Here is a 9,695-nt window from a genome sequence, read left to right as displayed (position 1 = left end):
TATTGGGTATTTACCCTAAGGATACAAACGTAGTGATCCAAAGGGGCACATGCACCCGAATGTTTATAGCAGCAATGTCCACAATAGCCAAACTATGGAAAGAACCTAGATGTCCATCAACAGATGAATGGATCAAGAAGATGTGGTATATATACACAATGGAATACTATGCAGCCATCAAAAGAAATGAAATCTTGCCATTTGCGACAACATGGATGGAACTAGAGCGTATCATGCTTAGCGAAATAAGTCAAGCAGAGAAAGACAACTATCATATGATCTCCCTGATATGAGGAAGTGGTGATGCAACATGGGGGCTTAAGTGGGTAGGAGAAGAATCAATGAAACAAGATGGGATTGGGAGGGAGACAAACCATAAGTGACTTTTAATCTCACAAAACAAACTGAGGGTTGCTGGGGGGAGGGGGTTTGGGAGAAGGGGGTGGGATTATGGACATTGGGGAGGGTATGTGCTTTGGTGAGTGCTGTGAAGTGTGTAAACCTGGTGATTCACAGACCTGTACCCCTGGGGATAGAGTATTATGCCTCCATCAGAAAGGATGAATACCCAACTTTTTTAGCAACATGGACGGGACTGGAAGAGATTATGCTGAATGAAATAAGTCAAGCAGAGAGAGTCAATTATCATATGGTTTCACTTATTTGTGGAGCATAACAAATAGCATGGAGGACATGGGGACTTAGAGTGGAGAAGGGAGTTGGGGGAAATTGAAAGGGGAGGTGAACCAGGAGAGACTATGGACTCTGAAAAACAATCTGAGGGTTTTGAAGGGACGGGGGGTGGCAGGTTGGGGTACCAGGTGGTGGGTATTATAGAGGGCACGGATTGCATGGAGCACGGGGTGTAGTGCAAAAATAATGAATACTGTTATGCTGGAAATAAAAAAAAAAAAAAAAAAAAAAAAAAAAGAAACTAAGTTATTGAGCTGAGACATTCTGCTTATTTCATATACATGTTAAAGATGTAAATCTCCCTGTGAGCGGTGTTTGAGTTGTATCCCATAAATTTTGATATCTGTGATTTCATTTTCTTAAAATTAAACATATTTCAAAATTTAAAAAAAAAAGAATAGCAATAATTTTAAAATACTATGATGCATATTTCTAAAAGCTATGTGCTTTTCTTCTATATCCACAATACCAAATAGCAAGCTTTTACTTCATTAGCAGTAATTTGATTTACAGTTATGCTTAATCTGTTTATGTATGTAAAGGTGATATATGAAAAAATGGTATCATCCTCAGGATCTCATAAACAAAGAGCTCTGGCATATATAATCAAGTACTTGCTGGGGTATAATCCTTTAACTTCCTATTTAGCGTGAAATTTAAGCTACTGCACTTTTTTATAGACTTGATTTTTTAGAGCCATTTTAGGTTTACAGAAAAGTTGATAAAAAAAGAATACAGTGAACTTACAAATATTCCTCACCACTCCCCCAACACACAATTTCTCCTTTTATTAACATCTTGCTATTGTGCACATTGCAAGATGTTAATAAAAGGAGAAATTGTATTAACATCTTGCATTAGTGTGGTACATATGCTAAAACTGATGAAGAAATACTGATCCATTATTATTAAATAAAGTCCACAGTTTACATTTGGATTCATTTTGTATCACACATCCTGTGGGTTTTGACAAATGTGTAATGACGTGCATTTACCAATTAGAGTATCATGCAAACAATTTCACTGCCCTAAAAATCCCCTGTGCTCTATTTACTCATCTCTCTTTCTACCTAAACCACAAGCAACCACTAATCTTTTTACTGTCTCCACAGTTCTACCTTTTCCAGAATGTCATAGAGTTGGAATCATACAATATATATCTTTTCAGACATATTCTTTTCAGTGGAATTCCTTCACTTAGCAATATGTATTCAAGGTTCCTGCATGTTTTTCAAAGCTTAATAACTCATTTCTTTATATCACTGAATAATATTCCATTGTATGGATGTACCACTTTGTTTATCCATTCCTATTGAAGGATATCTTGGTTGCTTCAAAGTTTGGCAGTTCTGAACAAAGTTGCTCTAAACAGTCATGGGCAGCTTTTTGTGTGATCATACATCTTCAATTCATTTGGGTAAATACCAACGAGTATAATTCCTGATCATACGGTAAGAGCTTTAGCTTTATAAAAATCTGCCTAACTGCCATCCAAAAATGTTTCTTCCCACTGGCAATGAATGCAAGTTCCTGTTGCTCTAAATCCTTATCGGCATTTTCTGTTGTCAGTGTTTCGGAGTTTAGCCATTCTCATAGTTATGTAGACGTATATCATTGGTATTTTATTTTGCAATTCCCTAATGACATATGATCTTGAGTATCTTTTCATATGTTTATTTGCCATATATTTTTTTGATGAGGTATCTGTTTAGATCTTTTGCCCATTTATTAACTGCTTTGTTTGCTTTCTTATTGCTAAGATTGAGAGTCCTTCGTATATTTTGGATACCAGTCCTTTATCAGATATGTGTTTGGCAAACGGTTTCTCCCAGTCTGTGAATTGTGCTTTCATTCTCCTAAAAGGGTATTTCATAGAGCAAAAATTTTCAATTGTTATGAAATCCAAATTATCAGTTTTTTCTTTTATTAAATCACGCTTTTGGGGTTTTACCTAAAACCTCACCAACTTAAAGTCATCTAGATTTTCTTCCACGTTATCTTCTAAGAGTTTTAGAGTTTCATGTTGCATATTTAGATCTATGATTCATTTTGAATTAACTTTTATGAAATGTGTAAAATCTATGTCTAAATTCTTTTTTACATATGGAAGTCCAACTGTTTCAGTCAGTCATTGAAAAGACCATCCTTTTTTCATCAAATTTCCTTTGATTTTTTTTATTGATCAGTTTACTCTATTTGGGTGTGTCAATTTCTAGACTTTTTATTCTGTTTCGTACATTCTTTCTCTATTCTTTCACCAATGTCATACTCTCTTGATTACAGTTGTAATCTTGAAGTTATAATTATAACAGTGTTTTAACTTTGTTCTTGCCCTTCAATATTTTGTAGGCTGTTCTGAGTTGTTTGCCTTTCCATATGAACTTCAGAAACAGTTTGTCAATATCCATAAGTTAACTTATTGAGATTCAAATTAACAATGCACTGCAAGTATAGATCAAGTTGGAAAAAAATGAATATCTTAACAGTATTGAGTATTGAGTTTTCATATCCATGTGTATAGAATCTCTATTTATTTAATCTTTTTCATTTCTTCCATCTGAATTTCATCATTTTCCTCATATAGAAATCTATAAATATTTTATCAGATTTATAGCTCAGCATTTCACATTTTTGGTGCTAAAGGTATTGTATTTTTTATTTCAAATTCCAATTGTTCACTGATGTTATGTAGGAAAACAACTGTCTTCATAAGTTAACCCTGTACCTTGAAAACTTGCCTTAATCAATTACTAGTTTTAAGAGCTTTTTGATGTTGATTCTTTGGGATTTTCTACAGAGAAATCATGTCATTTGTAGATAAAGACAGTTTTATTATTTCCTTCCCAATCTGTGTTTTGTTTATTTCTTTTTCTTGTCTTATTGTATTAGCTAGAGCTTACAGTACAGTGTTGAAAGCAGTGGTGTCGAGGATATCCTTAGCTGGACCCTGATTTTAGCAAGAAAGCATTTAGTTTCTCACTATTAAATATAGTGCTAGCTATAGGTAATTTGCACATATTCTTTGTCAAGTTGAGTAAGTTCTGTATTCAAGCTGCTGATAGATTTTTGTCATGAATGGGTGTTAAATTTTGTCAAATGCTTTTCTTCAACCATTGATATGATCAGGTGACTTTTCTTCTTTAGTTTGTTTAATCAATTACATGAATTACTTTTAAATGTTTAACAAGCCTTACATGTCTGGGATAAATCCCACTTGTTTATGGTGTGTAATTATTTTTATACATTGTTGGATTCAATTTGCTAACTTTTTTGAGGATTTTTGCATCTATGCTTATGAGAGATATTAGTCTATAGTATTATCTTAATGCGTTTTTCTGATATTGATATAAGAGTGATGCTGGCCTCAGAATGATTTAGGAAGTTCCCCCCTCTGGTTCTGTTTCCCAAAAGAAACTATAGAGAATTGGTATCATTTCTTCCTTAGATATTCAATAGAATTTACCAGTGAGCTCATTTGGGCATAGTGCTTTGGTAGGCTTGGAGGGTTGTTAAGTATTCAATTTCTTTGTAAGATACAGGACCATTTAGTCTGTCTATTTAGACTTGTATGAGTTGGTAGATTGTATTTTTCAAGGAATTGGCCCATTTAGTCTAGGTTATCAAATATTGGGGCACAGAGTTGTTATAATATTCCTATGTGACCCTTATTATCCATGTTATTTAAAAGATAAATTAAGGGAAAAAATGTAAAGGGTTATATTTTACCTTCAGGTATTTCTTTCCTAATTCTCTTTTCTTTATGTAGAGTTGAGTTTCTGACCTATAGGATTTTCCTTCCCTCTGAAGAACTTTAACATTTCATTACTGGTAATAAGTTCCCTCAATTTTTGTTTGTTTGAGAAAATCTTTATTTCTCTTTTATTTTTGAAGGGTAATTTCACTGGATATAGAATTCTAGGTTGGTAGTTTTTTTCTTTTAACACTTTGAATATTTTCTCCACTCTCTTCTTGTGTGCAGTTTCTGAAGAGAAGTCCAATATAATTCTTATCCATGCTCCTCTATATTACATATAGTATTCTGTCTTTAACTTCTATCAAAATTTTCTTAGTCATTGATTTTCTGTGGTTTGAATATTATAAACCTAAGTATAGATGCTTGGGGGTATTTATCTTGCTTGATGTTTACTGAGCTTCCCAGATTTTTAGTTTGGTGCCTGTCAATTTTAGAAAATGTTCTATAATTATTACTTCAAACATTTATTTGTTCCTTTCTCTCTTTCTTCTACTTCTGGTATTTCTATTAATATATTTTGTACATTTTGTGGTTATCCTTTGAATCTTGGATATTTCATTCAATTTTTTTCGTTCTTTTTTTTTGCATTTTAGTTATAGATGTTTCTATTGATATTTCTTCAAGCTCATTGATTCTTTTCTCAATCATACCAAGTCTGTTGATGAGCTTATCAAATTTCTGTTATACTGTTTTTATTTCTACCATTTCTTTTGATCTTCTTAGAGTTTTCATCTCTCTGCTTATTACATGATGCATGCTCTCTTGTGTTGTTTACTTATTCTGTTAGAGCCGTTTCCTTATATTAATCCCAGTTGTTTTAAACTCCCAGTCTGAGAATTCCAAAATTTCTGTCTTTACCTGAATCTGGTTCTGATTAGTTTGTCTTTTCAGATGGTACATTTTGTCTTTTCAATTTGTGCCTTGTTAATTTTTTGCTGAAAGCCTGATATGATGCAGGAAGTAAAAGGAACTGAGGTAAATAGGTCTTTAGTGTAAAGTTTTATGTTTATCTGACTAGGAATTAAGCCATACTCACTGTTGTAGCTGTGTTGTCAGAAGCACTTCAGGGGTCCTTGTTTTTGTATCCACTTTTGTCTTTGGATTTCCCTAGACATTTCTTTTTCTTTCTTTCTTTTTCTTTTTTTATTAACATGTAATGTATTTTTTACCCAGGGGTACAGGTCTGTGAATCATCAGGCTTGCACATTTCACAGCACTCACCATAGCACATACCCTCCCCAATTCCCTAGATATTTCTTTTTTTTTTCTTTCTTTCTTTTTTTAAGATTTTTATTTATTTATTTGACAGACAGAGATTACAAGTAGGCAGAGAGGTAGTCAGAGAGAGGAGGAAGCAGGCTCCCCACTGAGCAGAGAACCTGACCTGGGGCTCGATCCCAGGACCCCGGGACCATGATCTGAGCCAAAGGCAGAGGCTTTAACCCACTGAGGCACCCAGGCACCCCTCCCTAGACATTTCTTAAATGATGTCCAAGATGCATAGTTGCTTCACTTGTATTACTCTGTTATTATGCAAGAGCATCATTGAGGTGATAGTAAGGTTTGGAAAAGGAGAAATGTTTTATAGTCTTATGATTAGGTCTCATTCTTTTAGCAAATCTGTGTCCGTAGGTTGTCACTTTCCTAAGTGTGTCTCTGCTTTAATTTATTTGCCCCTGTAGGTGAAACAAGAGGACCAGAGGCAGCTGTAGTTGGATATTTCCTTTTCCTACCTGGAAGACTAAAGGGTGATAATATTATATATTTCCCTTCACATAGGTCAGTTAGGCTTTGGTAAGACCCAGTTGCTTAGGGTTTGGTAAAATAGTTTCCCTTGTAGGCAAGCCTCATTAAGGAGTACATAATATTCTGGGCATATTTCAAAATGAAGAATTTTGTCTTCTCCCTACTGGAAGTATAAGGGCATTTTCCACTGATCTTCACTGTGAAAACCTGGTGAGGCTCCTGAAAGCAAAGTTCAGGAAAGTGTGGGGACCCCTATGACTGACCCTCCCTGGGATTTTAATTTTCAAGCTTGTCCACATGGAACCCCCAGCAATTGATTAATTGTAGTTTAAGTTTTCTTAACCCTGTACTGGCTCCAGATATGGTTTCTGTCCAGGGACTACTACTCTAGTAAGCTGTGATTCTCTGTCTGCCCATCTGTCTCAGTGATGTGGGGGGAAGCAGTTGGCCATGTGATCTCTATTCTCAATAAAGGATCTCAGAAGAGTTGTTGGTTTTCAGTTTACTCAGCTTTTTTTCTCATTGTGATGATGGAAGTAAGGCCTTCCAAGCTCTTTACATTCATATGAGAAAACAGAACATTTTTTATTCTTTAAAACTTTTTTTCAAGCTATTATAGACGCATATGCAGTTGTAATATACAATGCAGAGATATACTGAGAACTTTTTTGCTGGTTTCCCCCAATAATAATATCTTGCCAAACTATAGCACAATTTTACTACTAGGATATTGACATTAACACCATCCACTGGTCTTGTTCAGATTTCCTCAGTTCTACTTGTACTGATTTGTATTTGTATATATGTATGTGGGGTATATGTTTAATTCTATACAATTTTATTTCGTGTACATTAATGTGTCCACCATCCTAGCCAAGATGAAGAATAGTACTTCTAACACCACAAGAATCCCTCTTATTGCTCTTCAATAACGATATCCACTCTCTTCCCACCATATTCCATTTTTACCCCTGGAAACCACTAATTAGTGTCCATTTCCATAGGTATTGCATTTTTTGATACATTAAATTTGTATTTTATATAAAGTTCAATAATATTAGAATTTTGATAAGTAAATTCTCCTTCTATACCATAACTTATACATAGCAAAATGAAATTTCATTTTATACATATATTTTTTTCTGTGTAATATATGAAAAAAAGGGCCATCTATTTCGAATTAGAATGCAATCTCACTTCTCAGATCTCCTGAGATATGATCCCTGAGTTGAAAGTTAGCTATTTGTTGTCATGGAATTTCTTCTCCTGCCAGTGAATATAGAACTCTAATGGTCAGAGCAGATAGTAGCTAATGTCAGAATGGTCTCTCCCTATGTGGTTAACAGCAGAATGCCCCCATTGCATGTCTACTTCAAACAGGCAGCCACTTTCTCTCTTAACAACGAATCAAGGTGAGAATGCTTTCAGATGACTGGGCCCTGTGGCAGAAGGATTCAGAGAACACTGGGTTAGAAATAGAAAATGGTGGAAGTCTACATGGGATCGGTATTTTCTTTATTTGAATTACAATTTGTTAGTATCCATATAATTGAATGTTACTACATAAAATTATCACTTTTTAATTTCACATAAGATTGTGCTGTTCCTCCTCTGATTTCCCTTATATTATATATCTGTACTTGCTTATATATTATTAAAAGCTATTTTAATAGATTATCTTAATTGGAAACACTAAACTAGTTTTATGCAGCATTTTGCCAAGAAAACCATAGTGATCTCACACAGGGATTAATGCTGAATTGATCTTTGTATTGATTATCCATCTTACTCTTAAATTATGCAAAGCTTCAATTAAAACATAAAAATAAAATGTGAAAGCAAGGGAAGATTCGGTCTTTCAAAATATGCAGATCAGATGAATACACTTTATTTAGGACGTCTCTCCTTTTTGCATCTGTATTTTGAACATATCCGGTTATATATTCCAAGAATAGGCATAGATATTACAGAGAAAAATCTGCTTTTAAAATGTACTCAGTAACTATTCACTAATCCTTTCCTCAGAGAGCTTAGTCTGCTAAATATGATACAACATATTCTCTTGCATGCATTGATTGAATGCCAGAACAAGACTCCAAAGATAGCGTAATCTAAATACCCAAGGGTCCTGAAAGAGGAGATGATTTAATCGATATCTGTTACACAAAGGTTTAGCAAAAGGAAAAGTATCTGAACATTGTAATGTCAGTGTGAAGGATTTAAGTTTGTATAGTTATATTGATTCCAAAAATATTATATCTATATCAATTTAAATCTCTACCTATTATCTTTTTATAATGCATTTATTAGAGAGAGAGAAAAAGAATTCACACATATACCAAAATTAGATCAAATCCTATAATAAGGATAGGACAATGCCATGAGTTGTTCCTTGTTTGTAAGACATGTTATCCTAAGGGGGGGATGTCATTTCAAGGCATAAGGATATGGCAAACCATTATGGCATGAATACAGTTGATATCCATTTACTTAGGAAAAGATGTCACTATCAAAATTCTATGTGTGTATTTGCTTTATGGAAAAGACTTGAGTCACTGGTGAGGGTACTTTTCTTATCTGATACTTCTCATCCCAGCTGTAATTTGGGGGCAAATTTCCCTTTTAGGGATTCAGGTAAATCTATGTGGGCCAACTCACACAGGCATCTAAAATGAAAAATGAAGTTCATGTAAAAGGTAAGCATGTGATGAGTCTCATATCCCCTGGCCTTATGTGGGTGATAGAAATAATTACTTCCAGACATATCACTGCACTGGGCACAGTTGGCACACGGGAGTCAGCCAGGTGTTAGACGTGATAGGAAATGTGCTGCCTGATTAGACGGACTGGAGTCCAAGTGCAACAACATTCTCTCTTAAATGAGATGAGGGGCGGGAATTTAAAAATGCCATTTAATTTTTCATCTGTGGCCAACACATGCCAGTGTTTCAAGATGATTTTGTTAATCACATGGGACTATTGGCTGCATGTGGTAATAAAAGGATAGAAAAATGTTTTTCCCAAACAAGGCAAACATGGTCCAACTCAGTTTCATTGCAATCAGTGCGGTTGAGGATTTTTTTTTTTTTCATTCTCTTGGTTTAGTTCCTCTTATAACTACATAAACATATTTTGCTTTGTTTTGTTTCTATTTGAGGCAAAAATCTTCTTTGCAGGCATACTAAGATTTTTATTTCACTGAGCCATTTTTATTGTGATAATTCAGTCCTACTCTGAGCCATATGGATGCTCTGGAAACTTTATTACTCCTGAAGATGCCCTGCAGTTTTTAGCCAAGAAGATGGAAACTTTATTCCAAAATATAGATCACTTACGTAGGGTTGTTTAACTTACATTCTTACTCAGTTTTGATCATTTGATTCATGTCACATGTTAAATATTCATTAATAATATTATGGTCAACATTTACTGTGACTTTATAATACAGAAAGCATAGTGCCAAAGCATTTGATATGCATTGTGTCATCATTCAAATATAATA

This window comes from Mustela erminea, chromosome 12 (assembly GCF_009829155.1).
Source record: "Mustela erminea isolate mMusErm1 chromosome 12, mMusErm1.Pri, whole genome shotgun sequence".
NCBI lineage: Eukaryota > Metazoa > Chordata > Mammalia > Carnivora > Mustelidae > Mustela > Mustela erminea.
The sequence above is the reverse complement of the archived record's forward strand: the minus strand, read 5'-3'. Positions refer to the sequence as shown.